Here is an 18,007-nt window from a genome sequence, read left to right as displayed (position 1 = left end):
CACATTTCGTATTTGTAGAGATTTTGCAGTTTTCGGGGAGATATATTTTTGTCCCATTTGTCGATTAGCATGTTGTTTTCTTTTTGGTATATGTTGGTAGGATCTCGTTTAATTACTTTGTATGTTTTTTTTGTCATTCAACAATGCTTGCATTGTTTTGCCGTATTCGTCAGCTGTCATAATGACAGTTTTGTTAGTTTTGTCCTCTGTTAAAACTTTTAAGGAAGTATTCTCTTTCTTTACATTTTGTAATATTTTTCAATTTTTTTATTCATAATTTTTAAAAAATTTGTTAACGACATTTTCTGGAATATTTAGTTCAGTTAAATTTTCTATCCAGTCCTTAGTATTAATCTTATCACCAGACCTATTATTAGTTGTTATTAATTTTTCGATTTTTTTGTCTATCAATTGTTTTTATTTTCGAAAATTTTTGAAGATTTAAAGGTGTCAAAGTCATGGTCAGACATTTTTTCTTTTATGATGTTTTCCATTTTATTTATGTTTTTTTCTAATGTACCAATTTGGAGAGCCTTATCTGTAATTAGCAATTTTATAGTGGAAAAAATAATGTCGTCATAGAATTTCTTTTGGAATTTACTCTCAAGATTTACATTAGTGGACTTGATAATAAATTTTAAATTTTAAAAATATCGATATTAATTTATTAGTTTTACACCAGTTTCTTCATTGTCTTTTCATGTTCAGTTACGATGCGGTGTTAAAAAAGTGGAAAACAGATATTTTTTCAGCCATGTCAATACATTTTTTTTTTGGTTTTCGTTATTCTTTGACCCAAAGGTATAATATATGCGTACGGTAAAATTCTTGGCTTTTAGGTCAGATTTAACACAAACAAAAGAAAAAACTGGTTTTTCATTATTTAAAACATAATTTATTTCCACGTTGACGTTTCGGCCATGTCAATAGTCTTTCTTAAAAAGTTTTTTCACCTGGATATTCACGTTCAAGGTTAGAAAATTTATTTTTATATTCTATTGTTGAAACACAGTGTTCGAAGTGTTTTCGGAGCGCGAGCATTGAAGATGCAAAGCGAGATTTTGGCGAAACATCTGCAGGATTCCAGTCGGATGCAGGATTCTAGTCGGATGCAGGATTCCAGTCGGAGTTCAACAAGCGAACGGATGATATCCCGGAATATAGTGTCATCACATTTTTCCATCCGTGAATCAATACGTGAAAAAAAAATTATATATATATATATATATATATATATATATATATATATATATATATATATATATATATATATATATATATATATATATATATAAACACGGTTTGCTAAACTTTTGAATTTCATTAAATTAATCTACGTTTATTACCAACGTACACAATGAGGCAGTTTTATTGCCTTTGAATGAACTATAGGTAGAATATAGTACGTAGAAAAGTATTCGTTCACTGAAAAATGTATCAAATTCTAATTTAATTAGTGAGTTATGGACATTTTATATTTAAAACTAAACACAATACGATTGTTAGATGAAATAAATTGTATCTATTGCCATCGACATTTATTCGTTAGTCACCGCTACTCTTCATTTATGCGTACTTGTTCATGTCTTGCACTAACTGCCCATTATTTTGTATTTTGCCCTCCCATTAATTTGGTCTGCATCCGGTTGATTTTCCGATGCCCCTTTTTGGGTGTTCTCCCCGCCGGAAGGGGCTTTGATGAACCGATTTTAGAAATTACTATCCCCATTATTGTTTTTCCTGTTGATACGGTTTGCGTATTCTACATTTAATTCAATCACCCGCTTATGTATGCAGCAATTTTAGATTACGTTTTCCCGCTGGGATTTTCAATCATACATTCGTTTTAGGTTTAATTTTGCTCCAACTATTCGCCGCTCGTAGTTTTGATACCGCTGAAATTGGTGTGTCGATGATCTTTTGCCCAGGAATTTGTAAACTGAAAGAAAAAGTCATTGTTTGAAATGTAAGTGCCGTACATGATAATCCTAGTTTTAGGATAAAAGAAGAAATTTGATAAAGCTGTTTCTTTAATAAGGAGAAAACTGCTACGAAAATTCTGGAAGAATATGAATTTTGCGTGGGAAAAGCAATACCGCAAAGTTTATTTGCTTAAGAGCGACGAACTTTGTTAGTGAAGAAACTGGTTAAAGAGTATAAAGCAGTACCACATGGGGCAAAAGAATGGTTTTCATTTTGTTTGGATGTGGATTAATGAGGGTTTTGTAGCAATAAACAAGTGCTTGTCAAACTCTTCTGGAAGGCAAGTCGAATTGCTTTAATTTTGGTTTCCTCTTCAATATTAGCAAAAAAAAATGTTCACAGATTTATCACAGATTCACAGCTCGATCTTGACTATAATAATACCAATTTTAAGTAGCTTTGGATGGTAAAAGAAGACAAGTAGTGGAAAGTGGGTTTAAACCTTAAGTACTTAAAAAATACTTAGATGAAAAACTGTATAAAGTGTTACCCAGTTTTGAATATTTACACTTACACTTGGCAATAACGCTAGCTGACCCTCAGGAATAGGGAGAAGGAACTAAAAGTGATCGCCGTCTGACGAACGAGGAACAACACGTACACCTTTCTTCTTGAACAAATTTGTATTTTATTTGAAACTAATAATTCAAAATATACACATACACTTCGCGACAAGTACGCAATTTTTAATTTATGGTATTTTTCTTTTAAATGATATATTTCCTCTTTTGTTGTTATTAGTATAAAGATGGCAAACATCATTATTGTCTACATAGAAAATATTAAAGACTGACCCGCTGCGCTCCGCTCGTGTCAAATAAACTCGTGATTCAAATGCGGTTTACCGCACTTGGCGCATAATATACAATTTCCCACTACTAATATTTGTAAATTGCGTACACATTTCCTCTCAGTTCTTAAAATTCATTTCATTTTGGTTTTTTTTACCAATTTTCTTTCTTTCGGTTTTCTAAATAATTCAAGTTTTTCTGGTTCCTTTTGCTATTTTTTTTGCATTTACTTGGTACACTCCTTATGAGTTTAAAGTTTTAAAGCACGAAACAACTGGAAGTTCGAGTATGCTTGTGGTCGAGATCAAATGACCACCAAATTCGGTGACAATATTTACATATTACGTAGGACGTAAAAACGGTAAACGTTTTCATCATCAGTTCAGAATCATGTGTTTCCTGAGAAACATTTAGCCTTATTTGTGATTCTGACTACCAGCATCTTTTTGGAGGCCTTCCTTTTAATCGGTTCCCTTCGGGTTCTGGCTCAATCGCATATTTTACAAAAATGACGAGAAAAGCTTCTAAGTAAAACACAAATTAATAATTTGCAAAATATTACAATGCTTCCTAACTGATTTAGTATAAAAAGTATATTTTTATGTTTGCCATAATCGCGAACTAGGGCATTGACCTTAAATCAGGTTTAAATCTACGTTAGTTTTTACGGCATCTAAAATTTAGTCATTAATTTTACGATTCTCAGTGCCAAACTCTATTATACTAAATAATGCGAAAGGGACACGGCTGTCTACATATAAAAACTAATAACTCGTTAAGGAATAGTCATTATCGAATCCTTCCACGTGAATGGTCGGTTAGACATTAAATCTCCATAAATCTGCAATTATCGACTGAAGAAGTTCACTCATTGTCTGGCTCAACTGCTTGTTGTCCCCTATCGTCGACTCGGGCCTGCAGAGGATATAGAGCATTGTTTTGTCGCTCTATTTTATTACCAGAGCCGTGTCGCGGAAAATTGGAAAAGGCTAATCGCAAGCGTTCAGACGAATTTAGCCGATGATTCATTTCTGTTGATTTATTAGTTGTACTTGTTGTATATAATTACTTTGTATTTGATTTATTTAACGCCAGTTAATATTTGTATGAAGAAGATTTTTAGAGATGCACCAATTGCAACAAGTGTTCAGACGAATTCAGCCTACGATTCATCTCTCTTGACTTATTAATTGAACACCGTGTGAAAAATAAAACAATACACTATACGATCTGGAAACCCATAGGAGATATGAAAAAAAGGTTCGTACAGAAGATTCTTGGATTCTCCCGAAGATTTAAAATATTATAATTTTGTTGATACAGAGTCTTCCAAAATTGTCCCACCCGACATCAGCTTTGTTATTTTAAATGGAACGCCCAGTATATTTCGACATTTTTGAAATCCTTGGTTAAAATGAAGGACATTTTCTTAAGAAATTCCTACTCAAATTTTCTATCGTTCAGGCAGAAATTCAGGTTCTGTTTTTTTTTTTCATATTTTGATTGCCCCATATCAAATTGCGCTGTGATGCTACTGATACAAGTATTGCAATGAAAATTTAAACACGCACTAAGGAAATGATACACTACTCAATCAGTTTGACAGAAGCGCCTCAGCTTATACAGGGTTCCCAAATAGGAGGTGCCGTTTTGGCGAATTCAATTAAGAAAATCTCAAGATTTTCATATAGAACAAACTATACTTTTATTCAGGTATCAAATCTAAGACAAAAAATAAGGTAAGTTTGTAATTTATCTTATATTTCAATTTTACTAACTTTTTGAGATATTCGAGGTTTAAGATAACGATAACGAAAATCGATGAAATTGAACTTTTCGCTCGTATAAAAACCGGTAACGGTAACTCCTACTGGATCGGCGTTGGTACAGAAATGATCACCGTCGAAAAAAAATATTTTTTTTTGTGTGTCCGTTCTCCGTTCTCGTCTTTTGGTTTTTCCTGAATAACTTTCGAACTGTTGGAGCTACAAAATTGAAATTTGCCTCCTTTTTAACCTTCCACGAGGCACATAAGCTTATAAGAAATGGAACTGGTCCGACGACGGTGCCCATATTTTTTTCACTATTTTCGACTGTTTTTTTGGACCTCGGTATGAGACACGATAAGAATTCTTGAACCAGAAGACGCAAAGGAAACGACTCCATAAACTTTTAGTCTTGACAATTTTTCAAAAATATACAGTGTGTGCCGCAAATTCAAAAAACCTGAAAAATGGGTCCCCCTATTATTGAAAATTGGCAATAATTTCAAATCTGTGTTTTAGATGTCAGTTTCTTTTATATGACGATATAGACCATAAACCTTTGTATTTACGGTTTTTAAATATTGTACCGGGTGTTCGCGATATTCCTTGCAATATTAAAAAACATAATAAGTACTCCAAATTTGCAGCTACCAACTTCAGACTTGGGAGAAAAGTAGAAGTCTGGACCCGCATTTAGATTCTTTAAATTGGGAGCAATAAAATAACGCAAAGTATTTTTTTTTATTTTTAATTTTTTTTGTGGTTATTTTGGCATCCAGAAAAACAGCTTTTCCTCCAAAGCCATTCATCCGATCGGAAAACTTTTACGTCCGTAATACGTGGGAGACCCGGCACTATAATTTTTGTTTTAGGCACTTTTTCGATTTTATAAAGGGTGTTTTAGTAATAGACAAAAATCTAAAAGACCCTGAAAATTGTTCTTTTAAAGAGTAAATTGTTAACCGTAAATCAAAATTCGTACAAACAATAGCAAATCTGTTCCAACAGTGTTATAGGCCGTATCTAGGGCTACAATTTTTGTTTTTACGGTTTTTGTCTTTCACATACGCTGTTCGAGATATTTGAAAAAATCAAAATGAAAATCACCTCAATCTAGACGCGATGACGTCATTTAATATTACAACGTATTTCATGGTTTCAGAATACAAGTAATTTTTTGAAAACCATTTACTCCATTGGAAAAATTCGGATACCAGGAAATTAAGGAGATCCAGGGCTATATCCTTTATTTCGAATATTGTTGGAATTATATACAGGGTACGTCGTTTGTGGGCAAAAAATTCTAATAGATCCTAGAAATTTCCGCTTTTGTGGGTGAATTATTGGCGATACACGAAAAACTTTTAAATATGTGATAATTTGATATCGTAAACTGTGTTGAGAGAGAGTTGAAGGTTTCGTCTATAGTACAGGGGACGCAAGATATTTGAAAAAATATAATTTTAAATTGCAATTACCAGTACAAATTTTAATGTTTACCGAAGTGTGCCGTAAGTTCGACGAGATGTGAAGGACACTTTATAGAGGGTATATTCACAGTGAAATTACATCGATTTTGAAAATGTTCCATAGTGGTCCGCAGGAGCTTGATAGGAAAACAATGTGTCCCTCTGGGACAAGAATCCGCGAAGCGCCTTCTTTTTAAAATAAAAAGCTAATTCGCGGTATTTGCGACGAACTTGCCCCTCTCACCGACGATTTTTCACACATTAGGTCAATTGTTGGTAATATTAAATATTTTTTAAATAGCAAAGACATGGTACTATTTCTTTTAAAGATATAATACTCCAGATATACGAAATTTTGAAAAAAATCAGCTCTATACTACACACTTTAACAGATTTAATAAATCTGTAGAATTCAACTTTAAAGAAACATTTAATAATAAATTATCTAGCTTGATTGAAAATATCTAATAACGAAAGTAAATAATTAAAGTTTATAGGCTAACTAAACAAGGTAAGAGATTTGAATAAATAAATCTATAAATGCAAATAGTGAGCTAAAGAGAGTTCGTCAAATTGATCCATGAAATGTAATTAAAAATGTTCCTCTTAAAATGTTCGTTTCACCTGGCATCAAAACAACAAAGTAATATTAAAATATGTAAAAAATGTAGTTGGCTATGACGTCATAATCTTTTCTTTTACGCATTAAGGTATATAATGTTTTTGTTGTTTTTCATATTTCTATTTAGAACGTATGGAGTATTAAACCTTTAAAAGGAGTTCTATCATGTCGTAGCTATTAAAAAAGTACCTAATATTGCCAACAAGTGTAGGCAGCTTTAAATTCCACAAGAATTTATGAGGGTGTTACCTTAAACCTCGAATATCTCAGAAAGTAATTAAAATTTAAATATAGGGTAAATAACAAAGGCGTCACTTATTTGGGACATCCGGTATAAGCTGAGGCGTATCTGTCAAACGGATTGAGTAGTGCATCATCTCCTTAGTCTGTGGTTAAATTTTGGTTGCAATCAGTAGCGTAACAACACAATTTTATAGGGTGCAATCAAAATATGAAGAAAACACGCAACCTCAATTTCCGCCTAAACTATGAAAATTCGAATAGGACTGTCTTAACAAAGTGACCTTTATTTTAATCATGGATTCCGAAAATGCCTAAATATATAGGATGTTCCATTTCAGATAACAAAGTTGATATCGTGGCGAACACTTTTAGGACACCCTGTATCAACAAAATTATAGTATTTTAAATCTTCAGGAAACTTTTGTCCGAAACTTTTTTTCGTATCTCCTATTATATTGTAGTTGATTTATTTAACGCCATTTAATGTTTCTATGGATTAAAAAGAAAGTTCTGTATTTTGTTATGAATATTACCCAAAAATGATACCGACCACAAGCGAATTGTAAATATTTCAATAATAACTAATAATAACAGCTCTGGTTAACAAATATTTTGTTGAGTAGCCCAGTATTTCGGCAAATGTCAAATAAATGACGAACAAATACATAGGAGTATAGGTATAGGAGCAAAATATGGAATTATGGTACCACAGAGAATATGTTTTATTATTGTTTACAGCGACAATTATTTTTAAGCAATATATAACTTTTTAATTGTAGCCGTCTACTAAATCTGAGAACGTTACGAACTTTTTATAGAACACTTATCGGGATTCACTCTGAATACAAACAAGAAGTTAAATAAATATTTAAAAAAGAAGGTAAAGGAAGGAAACCGCCCAACTAAAATAAAGCAAATAAATAAAAATAAAAATTGCACACATAACACGCGTCTTAGAGCTGTCGACGGTTTTACAACGAATAATGAAAACATAAATATCTTAGCGCGCTTTAAATCAACTCGAATATATTCCGATGTAAAGCTTTCCCAAGTTTTAGTTATACTTCCTTATATCTCGACATCTCTCTCAAACGCTTCCGCTACAAATTTTACATTCGCGCCATTATTTCAAAATGTTTCCTTATTATCCTGAAAGCTTCACATAAATTTGAAGTACAGCTAGAAATGGTTATGTGTATACGGCCCTCTTAAAAACCGGAAGAAGTTGTTTCATAAACGCCAAACGTTGTCGTTGGCAGCTAGAGTGATTATATAGGCTTCTTCACTTATTTTATGCAGCATTAGTGAAAATTTTATAAAACTTATATTAAAAAAGTTTGGGCTAATCATATTAGATTATTCCGGGTACCATTCACAATATAATTAAATATCTGTCCATATAACAAGAAAAACGTTAAGAAAATAACCTTTTTCTTTTTATATGTGTGCTTTTATTGTTTAATGTTAATTTGGTAGGACTTGTTTGTTGATATTTATGTTAATATGTAAATACAAATTGTTAACAAAACTGAAAAAATTACCTGTTGTTGGTAAATCTCATCAATTTTCTCTCATAAGACGGCTTTACACTTGTGCAATATTTATTTTTTGTTACTACCTTCTATACTAGAACTGACTTGAAACCATTTTAAGTGCACCTAAAATGTGCCAAAACTTTCGACAATAATTGGAAATTTTGGTGTAGTAATTGTCACCGAACTGTATATTATTTGCTTATGTGCTATATATTTTCTAATTTTTCTTAAACTCTTCCTATATAAGTACTAAATGTGTAAGTCTACTCTTTTTCTGTCTAACGTAAATTTGATGCAAGAAAACAAAACCGTTTAAGCACGTAAATTTTGAGGGCGATTGAGGGTCTCGTTAAAATATCTGGACGACCGAAAAGGGCAATATTTCAAATTGGATACGGAGCTATCTGAAAAACTTAAGAATATCCTACTATTCATTACAGATCCACAAATGTTTTAGAATAGCTGTCTAATTGAAGTGATGAATATTCAGGTGCATAAGTGAAGAATTAAGAAAAAAAATAACTTTCTTGTGTCACTCTGCATGAATTGCTATTATAACATATAGCGAAGGTACATACATACATATATTGTTGAACACAATAAGAAAGGTGTACATGATGAACAATTTTTCCTCCTAAAACATTTCAAAATCGTTTTTCGTTTAGTGGAGACCCCTCGCAACACTGATTTTGTCAAAATGTTTCTAAAATATCACCTATTTCTCGCATAATTTTTCTTAATGTTGATTATAAAATGAATTGACTAAAAGAGCGTTAGCCTTATGTTTTAATCAAATCCAAGACTCCTCTATACAAATAACAACATTTTAACAGTAAACGAAATCTGTCGAATTTTTACTTTTTAATTCACGTAAAAATTTCAAAGCGAAATATAAATCATTTTATTTTACCGCTTTGCTCTATTTAATTTGCCCCTTTCGGATATAAAACGACACTTTCAATTAATTTTCCACTAAATGTATTATTAATTTAATGTCGGCATAGAATATAATTTTAAAATGCGAATGTGAATTTTAATGGAAAATGTGTCCGTTTTGAGGAAATTTCTTGTTAATCATTTTATGTATTTATCAACTAGGCTACTGTTACGTTTGCTTTACTATATTGTATTTCTCCTGCTATCAGATTATTTAGCCAAAACTCCATTTAAAGAATGTTAAAATATATTGACTTTACGGCACTATCGTGTAACTGCCTTGCGAACAAACAAAGAGAACAGAAACAAACTATAAAAGGTTGTTGCTGAACGTGCGGAAAAAAATCTAAGAAAAACCGTTATCCAAATTAGCACCAGAAGTCGCCTGCCAACTCAATTGTGAAATTATTACACTGATTATAAATGAAAATTACCCTGCTTGGGTTAGCTATAATTAATCCAGTGTATTTTGTATAGCTGCTTGTTGCAAAAACTTAAATTCTTTTCCACGACATGTACTAATGGTGGAATTCCGTGGCAGATGGGAGCACGACTTCGGAAATTATTCAAATTCGACTCCCGAATAAACTTGATTCGGATAAAATGCAAATTCGACGGCAAAAATGTGGAGCCTTTGTTGACAACGCGAAGTTGGAAATTAACAAAGTTGCTCTAACTAATTAAGAAAGTACGGAGATGACCCCATGAGAACTCCGAAGTTTCCAGATCGCGGCTTTTACAAGCTTCCCGGGATCCTTGGAGATTATTTTAAAGCGCCCCGAGAATTATTTGGTTTGACAATTTTTTAATTTAGTTCGCGTATTATCCAAATTTCTTTAATTTCGGTGCTCTAATAATAATAAGTTAGCAGTAGTGTGAAAATGTTGTGTACAGGGAGAGAGAGATTCTGCTTTTAACTGTCAGCGTGATAAAAGTATATATAGTATAGCATATGCAGGTCACGAAAAACATTATTCGGTTATAGCGTTATTGTAAGAGATACACCGAGGATCTAGAATGTAAGAAAGTAAGAAAGAGACAAGAAATGTTCGCTGTCCGCGCACCCCCTGTCGTGTGACGGAGTAAGGAAAAACCGAGGCGTTTGGTTTAAGTAAAAGTGTCAAAAACTACTCGTGTTTTTTAAAAATAGTAGGATATTCGACCGAAGAAAGCTTCAAATTATTAATTATTATTTCTCGGGTAGTTCGCCCGAGAAATTATTGACAGATTTGAATTTTTGTTTGAAAATAGTCGAATTCATGCACATTTTACAATTTCACGGATAATTAATAATATTGAAAAGCATGGTGCTTTACTTAATTGTAGAAAATGCTTACAATCTTCTGTCGAGCGACTTGTTACCGAGCATCCCTTAAATCACCAAAGGTAACGTCGCCAGTTGGAAGTTTGCGCTTTAGCAAATGTAAACCTTCCTTGCCATAGTATTCAAATTTCTCGGGAATTTGAGAGAAAACTAAGAACAGTAGAGAGACACGCAGGAAATTTTACCAGCAAATCATGAGAAACACATGACCGAGGTAACCAAAGTGAAGATTTTTAGAGAATAATATTTTATTCACCGCTCAATCTTCATTTCCGTTACATGGTCATCATAATCCGGCAGTGGATGTTGGATATTCACAAGAGAACCAACGCATGTCCATTCATTTAAGGACTCAGTATAAGGAAAAGGTCAACGTATGAGCTGGTATTTTCCTTTGATCGGAATTTAAATTTAAATAATTCCAGCTGTTTAGGCTCCTAATATCCCAGGATTTTCTGAATGCCCTAATGGGCACAGTCGAATGGCCACCTAGGTCCCCGGATCAAGCACCAAATGATTTTTTTCATTCGAGTTACATCAGTAGGCGCACACGCCATCGTATAAATAATTTAGAGGAATTTCGTAGTAAAATATATTTTATTTTTCATGGCGGGTGGATAGTTTTGAATTGTACCAAAAACTTATCCCTGGCGGAAACGGAATCGAAGAACTGCCTACGATAATCGTATATTATAAGAACTGCGGAGACGTTTGGCAATATAGCAAAATATTTGCCTCTCACTTGGATGCTTGGATGTCACATTAATTACAATCCTATAACCGAATAATATTTTTCGTGGCCTGTATATAAGATATAAGCAATATCTAATATAGTATAGTGGTCCTAGTAAGGTAAAAATGTATGCATTTCGAGCGGATGTGCCTCTAAATTTTACGCACTAACCACATTTTTATATTAAACAGCGATCTCTACATACTTGGCTCATTTTCACACAACATTTAACGAGATATGAGCATATTTTGGCAAAATACTGCCGTAAAAATACTACATCTACTCTGAAAGATGTCGACTTGATGAACTGACATATTATTTTTTGAACGCCACATCGTCGCTTTGGTTTTATCAGAATAGACAAGGCGTCTGTGTATCCAGTAGCTATGTGTATAACAGCGACAAGTATGGAATTTGAAATATAATACTTTTTATATGTATGTACAGCAAATACTTTATTCAGTGCACCAGCACATTCCATAAATCCAAAACTATAGACCTAAATTAGAACCTTGAGATGTAAGATTTATGAAAGTTACAAAATGCTTTCTTGCCATTGTAAATTCTGTTGTCCTGTTGTAGTTTTCTAAAATCAAGCAGCATTCCCGTTTTTATTACATATTATATTGAAACTTTAAATTAATATTATGGCTAATGAATATTTAAAAATGTGCCCTTCTGCTTGGATACACATGTTTAGCTTTTTTCGATTATTTTTTAGACTTTCATTGGAATATCTTCTGATGTTAAAGGAGGATCCACATAAACACAATCATTAACATTTCCCTACAAAAGGAATCAAGTGGTGTTAATTCACATGTTCGAGGGAGCCATCGAATGAATCTGCTATTACCGATCCTTTTGTTTGTAATGGTTATATAAAAATTTTCGAACTTCTCCATGGTAATGCGGAGAAACTCCACTTTGCTGAAACCACATTTGTTTGATCTCGATGTTAACAACTTCTGGAAGAAGTTAAGGTAAATCGTTGTGCAAAAAGCTGAAATATCTAGGTCTCTTAAGTGGCTCGCGAAAAAAAAATTCACCAATAACCTACATTTAATAAAGACACGGTGTTGTCGAAACAATTGTCATGTAAAAATATATAATTTCGTGAAAATTTGAACTTTTAGTTATTATTTATTTTGATAAATAAATTTTCATCAAGTAAAACCCACCTCAGTTCAATGGAGCAATAACTTTGAAGTATTATATTTCAGACCACAATGGTTTGTTCTTGCACTTCCCGTAGCCAGAATGGATTAACTGTTGAATAAAAATGCATGTTATGACGATTAAATGCACCATTGCTGCGAAAAGTAGCTTCATCAGAAAACATTATTTTAAACCTACAATTTGTATCTGGCTCTATTGGTTCATTTAGAACGATGCAGACGTTTACCCATTGTTCAAAATCACGGTCCAGATGGCGTAGTTTCATATGGAACGTATGATAATTGTGTTTTCTAGTGGTGTGACTAACGGTAGATTATGTATCGCATAAGCTAGTTACTCGACGGCTACTGGACTGGGGATTTATCTTGAACTTGAAGTAAAATTTTCAATTCTTTTCCTCATTAGTAGCCTTCTGGTTTACCACTTTCCGTTTTTCATAGTCAAGATTAACACTAGCATCAAACCGTTCCATTCAACACTGCATAGTTATTTTTTTTTATTTACTGACACCACAATTAATTTTCTGAATTTATTTATTGAGTTGTCAGGTGAAATCTTGACATTGTCATTTTGTCATGTTCAACCAATTTTAAAGCAAGAGTTTAGACAGAAAGAAGGATAAATATTGGAAAAGTTAAAATAAATCGCAAAATATTAAAAATATGTAGGCGTATGATATATTTAACAAAAATTGTAGGTTTTTGCAACATATTTCAAAAAATATATATGCCGAGCCATTTAAGAAATCCAGATTTTTCAATTTAAAAGGATCCAAATACATTGCCTTAATTTGAACACCCTGTAGCATCTAATTCAAAGCCCGTTGCATCTTCGAATCTACGTTTAAAAATAATGGCGCTATCGTAGTTTTTTTGCGAGTGTGAAAACTACCGTTTTTATCAGAAAAATTCAAATATTGAAAAAACTGTGTTTTTGAATTTGAATTTTAAAAGAATTTAATACAGAATTTAAAAATAGGCTGTTTCTTTCAAAAAAATGTATGTTATTTTCGTCACCCTTTTGAGCCACCCTGACATTTTAACAATCTCTACAACTTTTACATTTACCATAACTATAACTTAACGATATCCATAACTTTTGAAACCAATGAGATACTTAACTTTATTGCTAAGTATTAACAGTATTAGTGGAAAGGATTATCATCGAGTTTTTTAATAACTACCACTGTCCTCTATTTCTGTGAAATCCTGTATATTCTCTACAAAATATGTACTTGTAGCGCTTCTGTATTCTGACGGTTAAACTTACGTAGCCAACCCTGGAACTAATTTCGTCCGACGTTACAGTTTTAAGGTCCATTAAGAAAATAACATATTGACACATATCCGCAGTTGTAATTCGGGTTTATGATCGCGCGCACGGCCTATAAGGACAAGGGAACCCTAAAAGTGTAGTAAAACGGCTCGATTATTGTCTATATCAGGTTTACTGGGCCCTTTAAATCTCATAAAACTGTACAGTTTTACAACCGGAAGGGACTCAAACGAATGCCCGTTCGCTATCTGGGATAACAATCTGACAAATTTACGTTGTAGCTCCGTTCACGAGCTAAAGTATCCTACTGGAACGGGGCTCGTGCATTCCAGAGATACTTATAAAAGAACCCGCGGAGCAAAACACCGAGAATAAATCAGCGGGTTGGTGAGAAAATAGTTCCTAAACCACACCTTCCATTGCGTTCCTTAAAATAACCCCGCTGATTTATGGAGTCTGACTGCATCGGTGTATTTTTACGTTGCAGCTAGATAATGCGCTATTTGCGATTTCTTTTGGGGAGAATAATGGCAAACACCTTATCGTATATTATCCTGGAAATGGAAACACGATAAAAAATTGTGGACCAAAGTTTGTTAGTTCCAGAACTTTCCGGAGGCAGCGGGAATATGTTCAAAAAACAAAATGCGGACCCCATCCAGTTCGTTTTTATTATTTGTCAAATTTAATCATTCTTTAAGATTTGTGGTGTATAGGGTGTCCGATTTGAGCAATGTACTTTCTTTTTGAGACTTGGAAAATAGGTCAATCAGATCTTGAATGGTACCTGTACCTTCATTTTTTTGACAGATAATTACATTTTCATCGGAAAACTTTTTTTTAATTCAAATTTTGAATGATATTGATATTTTTGTTCTCAACTATTTTAACTTTTTTGACCTTCGCAATAGAATTGTTATTAACTATGAATTATATTAAGATATTTGTTATCTACATAACATTAACTTGACCTTAACTTAATATAACTATAAATAACGGTTTAGGATCTCAATTTAAAAATCGAGAATGTGATATTTTTTATTGATCCCTAGCCAAAGCCTAGTTCGCTATTGAACTATTATTTCTATTATTGTATGCTCGAATCATCTGTCCTGTAAATTGGTGTTACACTTGTTGCTTGTTGCATGTACATGAATCTGTCAAACTCAAAGAAAAACAAGCATTTTGTTCATAAATATCTTTACAATCATCCTTCGTGTTTAGGATGGAAAGTATTATGAATATGGAACTAATTTAGACCAACTTAGACGACGATTATTAATTTCAATGTTACTTAAATCAGTTTTGTAAGAAAACATTTACGTGTGTTTAAAAAAAAAAGAAAAAAGGAAATAGTGACTTAATAAGTTTACCGATGTATTCGTGTTTCGCGAAAATGTACCCAAAAACTAACGGTCGTAGAAAAAGTATAGTATGCAACAAGTTAAGGTTTTCTAACGAAGGATCTCGTTTTTAAAAAACACTTTTTATTTTACAAATAGAACTACGAGGTTTTATTTAACCCGTTACAAGGAGAACTGGACGCAAAGTACAAAGTTGTTATATATATAAAGTTTTTATGCAAGCGTCGCGTCGCAGATACTGGGAATACTGAAGCTAGCATTTCATCAGCATATTCTATCACATAATTCCTCCCTCCGAAGTGGAAAACAACAGGGACGAAGGGTTGTTTTCGGAAGACTGGTCGTTCTTGGTTTTCTTGGAATCTTGCAGCAAATGGCTCTTGTAGATTTTCCATGCTATAACTATTAACAAGATTAAAATAAACATCATTCCTGTTGAAGTGGCGAGACTCCAAGTGACTGGATGAATTTCATAACCAATGTCGGGGATCGATGATTTCGCAGCTTCTCGTAGTTTTTTGATCGTATTGAGATCAATCGATTGTAGTTGGAGTGGCTGGTACTTCATATCGTGATGTTCCATATTTTCAATTTTAATGGGTGGCAGTGAGAATGGGTTTGCTTTAAAAATTTCTTCTTTATTCCAAAGCTCAGTATTTTGGGTTCTTATACCGCAATTATATGGAACATTGATTAGGCAGGCTTCTTCAATAAAAGCTATTTCTTTGTTTTGACAATTCATTTGTAATTTAAGTTTCTGTTCCGATGGTATTATCAAAACAAATCTACTAGTGATTGGTCGTATTATATGCGTTGAAACATTTACATTGACTACGTGGCAATTTTTGTTTTCGGCATATTTAATGAGGGTTGTCACACAATCACCGATGGGCTGGGTAAGTTGATTTTCGCAAACGTAGGTGTCTTCAATGATTGGGCAGATTGATTCTTGATATTGTTGCATGTCAGTGCCCAATATTAGGTAGGGTGAATTAGGTATAATTAAGGAGTGATTCACAGGTACTGGGAACAGGTGGAATATTTCAAAAATATCTTTAAGAAAAATCGGAATATGGACGGCAAAAATTATTTTATCTTTTGTAAATTTAACTTGTAAGTTTGCTAACTGATAATAATTATTTTGATTTTCAAAAATTAGAATTTGATCATCACCATAGAGAACAGTCAATTTAAAAATTATTTGTTCAAATTCAGCCGCCGATATTACTACAGGATGTAATGTGTTTAATTTCGCAAATGTAATGGCATTTTCTAAATTATCCAAAAAAGTTATAAAACTTTGGCAATTTAGAATTATTTGCATTAGTGTATTTTGAGCTTTAATGAAAGTAGTTATGTCAGTAATAGTTTTATTTGAATTATATTCAAAAATGTCTATATGTTTTTTAATAGCTTCTTGATTTTTCTGTAGAAGTGTTATAGTATCATTATAGTTGTCAATCAGCTGTTGAATCAACGAGGTTTGCTTTTTTAGTTGGATGTCAGATGAATGTTTACTACGCACAAGTTCTGTGATAATTTTATCGTATTTTTCTCCATCCTCTGAATCGAGAATGCCAAAAAGCCATTTCGATAATTTACCTACAACATTTATTAAACCTCTTTTTGTACGGTTATTAGGTTTTATGTTACCAAGTTTAAATTTTACTTGAGTAATTAAATATCGAACATTATTAAGTAAATTATTTCCATTAATATAGTGTACATTCTGATAATTATGTTTATTTGTATAGTTTAATGATTTTGAGATTACAGCGTAAGCGTATTCTAAATTACGTAATTGATTAAAAAGTTGAGATGTTTCTACAAAATGCAAAAATGTATGTTGATGTTGAATTATTCGAGCATTTCCTAAGCGGAAGGGGAGAAGTGGTGTTTTAATTGGGATAACTTCAATATCATTATTCGCTATCACTAATAACAGCGTAGCTGCAAGAAGGAACAGCGTTGTCCGGTTCATTAACCTGCGAAGAAGAAAAAGCTTTAGGTTTTTGGATCTGAGATTTATGAATTAGTTTTTTATTTTTTGTAATAATTTTATTCCCAATATCTTGATCTATAATAACAGGTTTTCTTCGGGGTTTGTCCTTACTACGTTTTGCTGTTTTGTCAGTAACGTAAACCTTTGTATTTTGTTTCATTTCAGGTGGATTTTCTCGTTTTTCGTTTTGTTTTTCATTTAAACGTATTTTTGTTTCTAACGATGTTTCGTAAATTTGTTGATAGATAGTTTTTAGTCTTTCACGTCTATCTGTGATATAATTATTTACAATGATTTCATCCGTTAAGTCAAAGGGATCTAAACCGTTTACTTTTCCATTAATAACGTCAAAAGGTTTTTGTTTTGTTACGCTATGCATTGATGAATTATAACCTATAATGGCGTATTTTATTAAATTTTTAGGGGCTTCTTTAGGTTCTTTTAATTTTAGTACCCTATACAGTTCGACAAGAGTAGAGTGAAATCTCTCTATTGGACTATTACTATTAGAATTGCCGGGAGTTGTAAAATGAATTGCAATTTTATGCAATTTACAGAAATCTAAAAGCAAAGACGTTTTAAATTCCGTACCATTATCACACGTTATTTGTTGAGGTAGGCCGTGATGACTTATAAAGGTCGCTAAACCGTCTAAGATAGCAATTGCTGTGCAAGCGGGTTCTAACGGATAAGCTTGGGCGTACCGTGAAAATACGTCTATAATTGTAAGAAATTTTACGTTACATATTTAAAAAGTATCCATATGGATGGATTCTAATGGTTCAGAA

At 32.6% G+C, this 18,007-nt stretch overlaps 1 long non-coding RNA gene across 1 annotated transcript; it reads right to left on the bottom strand.

Moving 5' to 3' along the window:
* Window positions 1-12,596: 12,596 nt before the first annotated feature.
* LOC132697431 (uncharacterized) lies at window positions 12,597-13,075 on the bottom strand. Its single transcript, XR_009618151.1, has 3 exons — window positions 13,000-13,075; window positions 12,805-12,948; window positions 12,597-12,751 (listed from the first exon to the last, which is right to left on the bottom strand). It is a non-coding gene; the product is annotated as an uncharacterized LOC132697431 (long non-coding RNA).
* Between the last annotated feature and the right edge of the window lie 4,932 nt (window positions 13,076-18,007).

This window comes from Cylas formicarius, unplaced genomic scaffold (assembly GCF_029955315.1).
Source record: "Cylas formicarius isolate icCylForm1 unplaced genomic scaffold, icCylForm1.1 PGA_scaffold_1__22_contigs__length_36826433, whole genome shotgun sequence".
In the NCBI taxonomy this organism is placed as follows: domain Eukaryota; kingdom Metazoa; phylum Arthropoda; class Insecta; order Coleoptera; family Brentidae; genus Cylas; species Cylas formicarius.
Note: the sequence above shows the minus strand (reverse complement) of the source record. Positions and strands in the feature narration are given on the sequence as shown.